Source organism: Lissotriton vulgaris, chromosome 9, assembly GCF_964263255.1.
Source record: "Lissotriton vulgaris chromosome 9, aLisVul1.2, whole genome shotgun sequence".
Classification (NCBI taxonomy): domain Eukaryota; kingdom Metazoa; phylum Chordata; class Amphibia; order Caudata; family Salamandridae; genus Lissotriton; species Lissotriton vulgaris.
Window position 1 is genome coordinate 670,795,253 of NC_141697.1, and position 11,536 is coordinate 670,806,788.

Here is an 11,536-nt window from a genome sequence, read left to right on the forward strand (position 1 = left end):
TTGCCTGGGCTGGTGTGCATGGCCCTAGGATCAATGTCTTCATGGTATTCAGTGGATCTACCTCCCCAAAGATATTGGGTGTGGTGTTGATGGATTGGTGCTGAATTGTGAGGCAAGCTAGGTGTTGATTGCTACGTTGCCTAAGAAATCTTTTACAGCGAGACACTAAGCTGAAAGCACAATCAGCTTCTCAATGCTCTGGGGAAAGGCACAGATTGCAGACTGGATGGGAGTCATTCCCGGGGTATTTTGAGTCATACTGATGGCACTTCTTAAAGGGCTCCTTCACCCTTTGTAGCTCTGATTTTCTGGATTTGATGGAAAATGAGGAGGTGGAGCCGCCTTGGAACATCGGTGTCCTGATGGTCAGTGGACCCAGTGTCAAATATCCTGCATGATGATTTCTGTTAGGTGACTGCAGTGATACGCTTCTCTCAGAGATGAAGGTTAAAGTTCTTACTGCAAGGACCTGAAGTAAGAACAATGAATGCATCAAGTCCAGAAGCCTTGTCATTATGTATCCAAATCCGATGGCAGAGAAAAACAATCTAACAATGGAGTAGGCGGTGTGGGGAGTGGCGTAGCATGATGGTGGAGTAGACATGCTCCCCGGGGCCCCCATTAGCTTAGTTTATCTAGAATCATCCTGGGGGCCGTAAAATGCATTAAAAAGCAGACAAAAGACGAAAGGGACTGCCTCAACTACCCTGGTGTTGTTTAAAAGTCTTGGAGCTGTTATGGAGAGTCGGGAAATGGCTGGCAGGCTCTGATGGCCATTTTTTAGCTAGGGGGGGGAGCCAGCGAGGGGAAACGGATGCAGCGCAACTCCGAATGCGGCTGCACTGGCGGGCGGAGGAGGAGGCAAGGAACTCGTATTTGCTGGCGGATTGTGGAGGAAAGACGATCCTGGCCCTTGTGGCCTCATTGGCGGGGACGGGAGGCTTGGTCCTGGCGACACCGACATGAGGAGACTAAAACAACTAAGCAGTGCAGCAGATAGGAATACAGTCGCCCAATGCTGGAAGCCCCGCCAAGCATAAGAATCAGGTACTTGGCTGCGACAGACTGTGGGACTGAGTGAGGCTATGTAAGGGCACCGCCTACCCATGGGGGCCTGTCTAAGGAGAACAGGACTGAAGCTGCAAGAGGCCTGTAAGGGGGAGCGGTGGCAGCACATTCCCAAGTGTGGCCACAGTGGTGAGTGGCCGTGAAGCCGAGAAAGGAGTGGCAGCCAGCTGACAGTGGTGCAAAGGGACCCTGGCACCCGTGAGGCCGCTGTCCGGAGAAGGAAGGTCGGGACCAGGTGTTGACTGGCGAGGAGCTGCAGGGCAATGAGAAGGAGCGGCTGAGACGGGTTTGGGACGCCCATACATGACAGCCCGCATTATAAGATAAAAAAGTACGCACAAGGGTTGAGGCAGGAAAAGCCTGCACCTGCTAACATCTGTGGCTATAAACTTTTAGTGATGGTGCTCATGAAACCAAGGAACACAACCCTGTCTGTTCCTTCATGGGCAAAGCCCAAAATACAAAGCAATAAATATGGAATCGGCACCCATCAAGGATATGTCTTAAACAGTCTCTGGTGTCCTCAGTAAATCAAGAAATGAATCTCATAATAAACAGGTCTGGACTTGAATGATGCTTCTTTTTCAATTTTTTATTATGATGATCCAAAACAGATTAAAAACCAGAATTACGGGAGAGGAGCTACGCTTGCAACCAAGATGGCCGCTTAGGCTCCCGGCTTCGCAGACCTCCGTCCCCCGCTGGATAATCCTGCTACAGATCCTGAAATTCCGCCCTGCCTCCAGGTGTGTGAACCGTTACGCTGTACTTTGGTGCGATCCCGGTATTTTTCTCAGCTTTGTGGACGAAATTACATCGAGTTTTAGTTTGGGGCCTACACCAGCTTGTGAGCTGGGGACTCGAGTACTGGCCCAGCCGGGTTCCAGTTGAATAACATCGGCTGTGGGTGAACATCAGGGTCCGGTCCCTGGACGTGGAAACCTTTTTAAGCCCGATTTTGACGGCGGTTGCTGCTCTAGCTTACCATCGATGGAGGGTTGACGAGGCACGACAGTGCACTGTGGATGTGGGTCCCTGGCCCGGAGACCCGGTGTGCCTCCGCCGGTGTTTGCCGGGTTGGGATCTACGCTTGTGGCACCGGAGCCTGGATCGCGACCTTGGTAAGTCCTCGGTCTCCCTCTGCGACAGTCCGGCCCAAAATTTGTCGATTCCCCCGGGGTAGGCCGGGCCTCGGGGGGACGCGAACATGGGTGTCTTGGAACAAGATTCGGCGGGATGGACTGAGTATGAACCGTCGATACGAACTGTATTGGCAGCCATCGGGGCACTACACTCCCATGTGGAGTCCATTGTCTGGAAAACGACTGCGGCTGCACGCGGACTCGGACAAGTGGGACCGGACCCAGCGCCGTCTCAATATCCTGATCAGCTTATACCACCCACGGCGGTCCCTGTAACGGTAGTGGGCCCTGTGCTACGAGAGGTGTCGGAGCTTTATGGCAATGTGATAGCTGACAATCGTGTACTCGACGTGCTCGACGGACTGCCAAACCCACCAATATCGTCTAATAAGTATGGTTTAATTGTCGATCCCCTTCTGGACACTCTTGATGGGAACTATCTACGGAACGATTCAGTGTGTATTCCCTCTTCGATGCATTCATTATCCTCACAGAGAAAACTATGTTGGGAGCTTATGTCGATGAGGGTCATCGTTGATGCCGGCTGGGTTCCCAGAGTCTTTGCAACTTTGCCACGCCTCGTATGGAACTTTACTGAACTGTTTCCACATTTCGAATATCCTGCGGAGGCGAAAACCTTCCTGGAGGGGGCTCGCCCGCCTGATCGGAAGGGTCAAGGATGAGACTAATTGTTGGGGTTTGGCACCATGGGTTTTTTGAAGTGGGATTTATTTCCATTGTGTTTACGGGAGGTAGGGTGGTAGCTGCTGTTTCCCCTGTTTAGTTTGAACTTTGCCTCTTAATGGTGTTATTGTTTTTTCCCTGTTTTTGTCCCTTCAATAAAAAGATTTTTAAAAAAATAAAAAAAATAAAAAATTACATGCAAATTTTTCCTTTTAGCCAACGCGTTTCGTCTCATGAATGAGACTTATTCAGGCCTCATAAAGCTGTCTTTGTCAAAATAGTGCAAGAAATGGTAGTTCCTTTATCATAGCAGATTATTAGAAATTCTGTCACTCAAATTCTGTGTCTTGTGTCAACAAAGAGGGCATGGTAGCCAGGAACGTAACGAACATCAATGGTTAGGCAGCACTAGCCCTGGGCGGAGTTGGCGGAGTGGGGCTTCGCGGAGCTACGCGAAGTGGGCGAGAAACTACGCCCACCTCCGCACTCCGCGTAGCCCCACTCCGCAAAACCACTGGCCGCCAGCCCCGCCACCCGCCTCCCTCCCGCCCTCCCTAAATACTTTCAAATAAAGGAATGAAATAATTTAAAAAGCACTTACCTTGCCGCCGCTGCCCGCCGCGTCCCCGGGGCTCGCTATCTTCCGTCTTCTTTAGTAATGCGCATGCGCGGGCGGCCGCGCATGCGCATTTTCTCGTGAAAATGCGCATGCGCGGCCGCCCGTGCATGCGCATTACTAAAGAAGATGGAAGACGGAAGATAACGAGCCCCGGGGACGCGGCGGGCAGCGGCGGCAAGGTAAGTGCTTTTTAAATTATTTCATTCCTTTATTTGAAAGTATTTAGGGAGGGCGGGAGGGCGGGAGGGAGGCGGGTGGCGGCCAGCTACGCTCCGTCTGCGGAGCGTGCGTAGTGCCGCCTGGCTCCGCCAGCTCCGCAAAATGCGGAGTAGGCGGCACTACGCACACTCCGTGCACGGAGCGTAGCTGGCCGCCCACCCCTAGGCAGCACCCCAAACTCATTCATGACACGAAACGCGTTGGCTAAAAGGAAAAATTTGCATGTAATTCTGGATTTTTAATTTGTTTTGGATCATCATAATAAAGAATTGAAAAAGAAGCATCATTCAAGTCCTGGCCTGTTTATTATGAGATTCATTTCTTGAGGACACCAGAGACTGTTTAAGATATTTCCTTTATGGGTGCTGATTCCATATTTCTTGCCGCATTATAAGATGGCCTGGATGCCCGGTGGAGACAGGCTCGGAGGTTGGGTGCAGACCTATTGGACGACTGTGCTTGAGGGGCCTAGCCCAGTTACCGGAGACTGAGAAGGAGGCATGAAAGCAGGAGGATCGCTTGCAGACGCCTGCACTAGGAAGCTAAGGCAGCCTTCCGAGTGGTCAAATACGCTACCCTTTGGGCTGAGAAAGGGACTATACGCAGATGTAGACTGTAGGACAGTAGGGTCTGCTTCCTATGGTTACCCCCACTTTTTGCTGTGATTCTCTGGTTTTTCAACTTTAGTGTGGCCGTGGATCTGCTAATCAGGCGCACAGCCCAGCTGTTCTCTCTCTAAATTTATACCCTCTACTTTAGGTACATACCAGATCGGTTACTGAGTCACCCTTGTGAGTCCCTGTATAGTGTACCCTAGGTACCCAGGGCATGGGTGCACCCTAGGCCTACCAGGGGCTGCAGCATGTATTGTGCCACCCCTGGTTTGTCTTCCAAACTGACACCACACGTTTGTTCCCACAGCCTGGGTAAGGTGGTGTAATCCTCCCTTATTTAGATATAGTATACCTATATCAATTTACCTATATAGACACATATACCCATATAAGCCACTCCTAAGGCAGACCTCGACAATCCTGGAGGTAGAGTGCTTGGTTTTATGTGAGAGGGTGCCCTAGCATGAGCTGAGCCCCTCTGCAGCTTTCGGAATTATCTCCTTATAGCTGTTCTATGATATAGCCATACCATATACCATTACGTGCATTATAATCCTCGCGATTAATGCTAACTTTGGTTTGGCTTTATCAAAACATGTGGTGTAAGGTGTCAAACACTTTGGAATATTACCCCGCCCACCAGTTTTGGTGATGGGAGTAGCATTCCCCCCTTCTAGAGGGAGAAGACATGTAGTTACTGGTAAACCCGGTTAAAGTTAAACAGAGCCTCAGCATCACAAAATGGATGCTGTTGCCACAGACACAACTCTGCCCTCCTGCTGCTGGATGAAACTCCAGCAGGGGAGGCCTGGACAATAGGTTTCCTATCCAGGGAGGTGCTGGCACCTCCCCAGATAAGGTTTTGTGTATTGGGGCAGGGAGGGCTACATTCAGTGAATACTTTCCAGACACTGCCTGGGGCACACTAGGTGCTCCATGCATTTTCCAGTTCAAACCGGTTGCTGGGGCACTCTGCCCTGGCTCTGGCGCGAAAACTGGGCAAATGGAAAGGGGTGTAACCACCCCCTTCCCAGGTCCACCCGTAGGACGGACCTTAAAGGTAGTCCAGACCCTAAACTTAGTATAAGTATAGAAAACCAGTCCCTAGGGCTTTAGATTACCCTGGCCGAAACTCTGAAACATAAATCCTGGAACTGGACATTCCATTTCGACTGGAAGATGGAAGACATCTTCCTTGTGGTCAAGGAGTGACCACCCTGTTCAAACAGGCACCAACAGCAACTTTGCCAGTCTCCTCGAGGCTCCCGCTGGATCCTGAAGAATCTGCGACACAGGACATGGACTTCCAGCCATCTCTGACCCCGACCTTCGCTCACAGCAAAGCTGAGACCCGTGGCGGACACGAGAGATGTGGGACCGGAACTCCTGGTTATCCTGCATTTTGCTACCTGCATCGACTTCCCAAGGTATCCCGAAGTTGTGCATTGGGGTGATTGAAGCCCCAGACCCGAGCACCAATTGCACTGAAGTTCAGTGGCCCCCACTTCACGAGAGTCCAGTGGGCCCCGCTTTTGCATTTCAGCTCGATGCACCTTTTAGGTTCCTAGTCCGTTGGCTAGTAAGCCCCCCGAAGACTTTCCTTTGAATCTAACTTATTTTCCTGGTTGCTCCAGGCTTGCTCCAGCTCCCCTGCAAAGGAGAAGCGCCACAGACCTTGCTAGTCTGCACCGTAGCCAATCTTGACATCCTGCGTGGGTTGCGTTTGCCAAGGCTTGTTGGGTCCAATCCGGATACCAACACTGCAGTCAACTAGATCCTTTGTGGGGCAGCTCGAATCCAGCTTCTGGTCATCGTCGGCACCTCCTGGTCCTCGTGGCTGAAGAGACAAACTTCACCTTTTCACCTGAAATCAACCAACATTGGCTGGCAGCTTTCCATCGCCATCCTGGTCACTGGCAAGTGACACAGACTCTGTCCCTTCTGCTTTCAGGTTCTTCAAATCTTTGATCCACCCTTGGATCCACCCAGACACTTTTCCTCTGGTCACCCGCAGCACTTCTTTGCAGCTCTCCATTGAAATGGAAGACGAAACCCGACATCAAAAGACACCTATGCACCCGGCTTCCGTGGGTGAGGTAACACGAGTACTCTGGTAGTCTCGAGGGTATTGGCCCTCCTGTCCATCCGGAAGTATCCTTAAATTGTAAAATTGTAACTTGTTTGTTTCCCATAGCAAGTCAACGGTAACCCGCGGCTGTGTTTAGACACTGCACGCATCTCCTGAGGGCCTCCTGCTTCCTAACCTTTGGTTGTTTAGAGTAGCCCCAGCAATTCCACAGGCACCAGGCCTGCTTTCTAATTCTCACGTGGTTCTTATACCACTATTTTAGTATATGGTTTGTGAGGCCCCTAGGGCAAAACGTATACTGTGCAACTTATCGTACGCTAATTGAGATTCTTGTAATGTACTTTTACCTCTGACCTCATAAAGAGTGCAGAGGGGTTGTGTTTAGAATAAATGCATATATAGTTGATATATACCTTGTGTGGTGTGCTTTCATTTGGTACTCAAAGGATTATAACTGGTAAAACAACTTGCTTAATGCGCTCTCCTAAGTCTTAGCCTGATGACTGCTGGTCCATGCTACCACTAGGATAGCTTTCTATAAAGTTGACTTTACAACCACCATCAATAAGAGTCGATTAGACTGCTGCAAGGTGCCCACAAGGACTTGCGGGCATCATATGCCAGGCTAACTTCTCACACAGACTCCCTGAAGACTTGCAGGTGGATGCTGAAGTGTGCTGAGGACCTACACCCTAGACAGAGGCTAAGGCAGAGAAACGAAGACAGCTTTATGCACGAGAGGTGAGCCGGGGTTGCTCACGCATAAGTGAAACTGAAACTGTGGCCTATAAATACCTGACCCAGACCCAGTACTACGAACACTGGCTGAGCTGTGAAATGCCGCAAGTCATGGTAGAAGCTCCTAAATACACCTGCGAAGCGACGTCCAGCGCAGCGGGTATCAGGAGCTACACAACTCTTGTGTACATTGGTGGGAATAAGTCTAACTTCGCCCTGCATTCCCGGTCCACAGCAACGAGAACAAAGTCGCAGAGAAATAAGGGAGCTTGAGGACGGCCTGGCAGCCTGACATCGGGAGAAGAGGCCTGGCCCAGAGCCCAAAAGTGCAGAGGAGTGATCCTGCCTCATGGAGCTGGATAGAGAACCCGGCCTGGTGAAGCAGCTGGAGCCCCCTGGACAAGTAGGAAGGCTATGGAACAAGAATGGTTAAGAAACGGTGGAGTCTGTGAAGAGAGTTATGTGTAAAGAGAGAGAGAAAAAAAAGAGAAGTGTTCACCTTTGTGGTTTTTTGATATTACAGTGTTTTAAAGGCTGTTTATAAGGCGATAAGTATAGTTAAATTGACTATTAGCCAAAAGAAAATCAGAGAATCAGATCATATCAGATAGAGCAATCCATTACAATTCCCAGCCTTTAAAACACTGTAATATCAAAAAACCACAAAGGTGAACGCTTCCTCCCAACTGGTATTTACTTCTTTTCTTATATTCTAAGCTTGTCACTTCGGCTCTTTCCGTCACTGATCAACTATCAGAAACCTCAACTCAGAATTATTATCACAAATCTCTAAAACAGCACTTCTCTTTTTTTTCTCTCTCTCTTTACACATAACTCTCTTCATGGAAGCAATGGACTAATGAATCTGGAATCTTGTTGCTTCACTCTAATCACTTTCCCTTTCTTCTTTTCACACTTCACAAACTGGTATTGGGGTCAAAGGCCAGTTTTCAGACAACTTTTTAAACATATATATTGTGATCTTTTACAGCCTTGAAAAAGCCCTGGCGCGAATCGCCATAGGGGGCGAAACACGTGTCGGCTGTTCATGTCTTTATTAAAATCAATAAAGAAGCCTTTTTCTACACAACAATGAACTTCTGACTCAATTTATATGAGCAAGGATTCAGCCTAAAGATATAACGAACTGTTGCTAACACCCTCCCTATCCCCCTAAAGACTGTTCCCATGAGGCACAGGGTCAGACTGATTTGCATATGGCCATGACTGAACTGGGGTGGAGGAGTGAGCTAAAGAATGATGATGGATTAAACCCAGATCAGTTGACTGGGGGTGAGTGTTTGATTTGCTCAAATGCTCCGTCCATCATCCCCGTTGGTATCGCTGAATCAGAATAGAAAGCATTAGATCAAAGGTGAATAAAGCAGAAAATAGGCTCACCTTTACTGAAACAGTTTGAGTAGAACTGCTTGACCAACTAAAGCATCAACTGCTGCATTCACAAGCAAGCAATAGTGCTTGGTGAAAGTGTTCCTGCTTTTGAAATAGAGGCACAGCAAACAGAGGTACTCATGAGAAGAGGGCAGCATTGTCACCATGTTTTTCCTGGAATGCACACTCACTCTACCATGAAGCGGGCGTTTAGCTTTACTGTGTCAAAAGGTTAGGCAGGCTTACAGCAAGTGGGCGACTTTAGTTTTAAAGTCGCCCACTTGCTGAATTCGTGAGTTCACACAATTCGGTTAACAACTTTTTACATAGAGATTTAAGCTGGAGTTAATGCAATCTCTAATCACTGTAAATAATAACACGTACCTCTTTTCTAATTTAAAGGCACACAATTTACCAACCTTAGATGAAAGGAAAGTGTGTAGGTTTGCAAAACATTCAAACCCTGAAAAGCGCAAATTGGTAGTCAGGGTGTTCACTGCCTCCTAAAACAGCCTTTAGTTTTTCCTGTTTGTGGTAACACTAAATGTATACTATTATTTTCAATTTAAAGTCAACCATTATTTAAAACTCTAATTAACTCCCCAATGCTTGGTTAAAGCAAGGAGAAGCAGTAAGGGTAATCTTTATCTGGTACTTTAGAAAATTTTAAATAGACTAAGATGAAATCAGGAAAAGTGAAGGGATAAGGGCCTACTTCACAGCTTCTGCACTAGTGACATTGAAGAAGTAAAAATACCCTGAGGGAGATTTTTAGGAGGCCAAATAATCTGGTAGAGAGTCAAACAAGGATGTGCCTGTATTGTTGTTGCTTTTGTGATCTTATGCATGTTCGGAAGGCAAAGGCTGTACGTTTCACATACTGAGCAATGTGATTCTCGCGGCCTTAATTTCTTGGCGAATATAAGCGACTCATGGTAAACAAGTCAGCATCTGGACTAAGGACTTGACAACGCTTTATACTTTCTTGGTGCTGTGCCCCAAAACAACCATCATGTAAGTCCTCCTCTCTCGGTGCAATCCTGTAGTGCAGGGTGAAGCACAGGATGAGGCTGATGAGCTCCACCAATCACCCATAAAGCAGATCCTTCACCCAGGCACTCCATCCTGTTTATACAAGAGGCAGCAAAGCTCAACTACCACAACATCTGAGCCACATGAGACCTTCACTGTAGACAAAGAAGAATCTTTGCTCATGAATTACCTCCCTGTCTCCAGGAATGGACAAACAGCAGGGCAGGCATGTTCTCATATGTCAGGCTTTTATTTCTGATTTATTGCAATGATGGCAATATCAATATCAAAGGTGAGATTGCATGTTTTTTTCAATTATCATGGCTTGAAGTACTTTAGTCTAAAGACAGTCTACTGGAGGTAACTAATCAAGTGTAAGACAGAACCGCTCAAAAGAAAACATTTCTGAATTGGGTACCGAATGTCGGCTTTAAACGTCTGTCACTATCCAAAACTTTAAAAAACTGTTATGGATCGTTGTGGGTACTGGAGAGGCAAAGGTAGTTAAGCAATTTGAGGGTTTACAGAGAGTAAATGGCTCTTGTTTATTGATGGGGGTCTTTCCGAGGGTGCACAGCAGCTAGATGCTTATTGTTTTTCCCTTTTCTCATAGTATATAAGTAAAAGAAGGGCTTCATTTTTGTAAGGTCGATGACTCCATCATGTAGTCGTCAATGGTAACGTTTGCTGATATCACAGACTGAATGGCTGTGCACAAGACAACTTGGGGGTGCAAAAGACTGTTAAGAGTGTGAAGAAAATCCTGCCGTGTCAAATTGTTTGTCTTCTAGGGAGTGATCGATGTGGCAAAAACTGAAGTTTAATTGAACTAGTCTTTAGTGTTTTGAGGACATTTGTTAACAAGGTCAATTCAAAGTTGTTTTATATTTACCTTAACCAGAGCAGTCACTAGTACTCATTAACAAAGGAGGCCCTACGAGAGTACTACTACCTTCCATACAACAGAAGAGCATAAATGATCTTGCCAATTTCCCTTCAGCTGCAGGCAGAAGCATGACTAGATCAGTGGATTCAACGATAAATAAAACAAGTAAGAACTTATTGCCAATACAATTTGTTTAGGATTTGCACAATGGGGTGGGCTGCCTGTAGCGAGTTGGGTACATCGCTTACAGCCAACCCACCCCCTGCACATGAAAGAAGGCCTGAGCAACAGGGGTTATATACCTATGGGGTGTGTGGAATGGGCCAAGTCCTGCACTCAACTTCACAGTGCACCGCTGGAGGACTGCAGAGTGAAAGGGGCTGCTTGTGGACAGGTGGGTACAGGACCTTGCACAATTCATGCTCCATCATAATAATTCTGAATCTAAATGCAGAAAATACAATAAGATGATGGACCGAGTGTTGAAACTTTCCAACCACTCGCCCCAGTCAAGTGATCTGGTTTGAATCCATTGCTCTTTTCCTCAACATGCCACCTCAGTTTGGACCCAGCCATATGCAAACCAGTCTACCCTGCTCCTCATGGGAACACTCCAGCGCGAACTGCCAAGCCAGGTCCTCCCTGGACTGGAAACAAGCATCCTGGGACCGATTTCGGGGTATCACTCCTCACCAGCCAGGCTAGCTTGAATCAAGTGGAACAGTGAGTGAGGGACCTACGTCTGGACATGCTCATCGCCACTTAGGACAAACAGAGCAAACACAACAAGAAAATACAAATACAGGACAAGGCCTTTTAAGAGAAGTCACTGGAGTGAGTACACATGGTACCCTTCAAATATCCTAAGCATCTGACCACAGATTACCAAGAGAATAGTGCAGCAAGCCAAACTGACAGGCTCACTTGTCTCTGTTCTACTACAGATCCCTGTACGTACACTACCTACGAATCTCAGGTCTCAGAGGATCACATGCAATGCTGTTAAATCCTCCCAACATGTGCTAATGCTTACTAGCTTCACCTCCCAGCACT

At 47.7% G+C, this 11,536-nt stretch overlaps 1 protein-coding gene across 5 annotated transcripts in view; it reads right to left on the bottom strand.

Moving 5' to 3' along the window:
- EXOC3L2 (exocyst complex component 3 like 2) overlaps positions 1-11,536 on the bottom strand; it is a 465,790-nt gene that overhangs the window by 244,430 nt on the left and 209,824 nt on the right. The gene's annotated exons all lie outside the window — the stretch shown is intronic.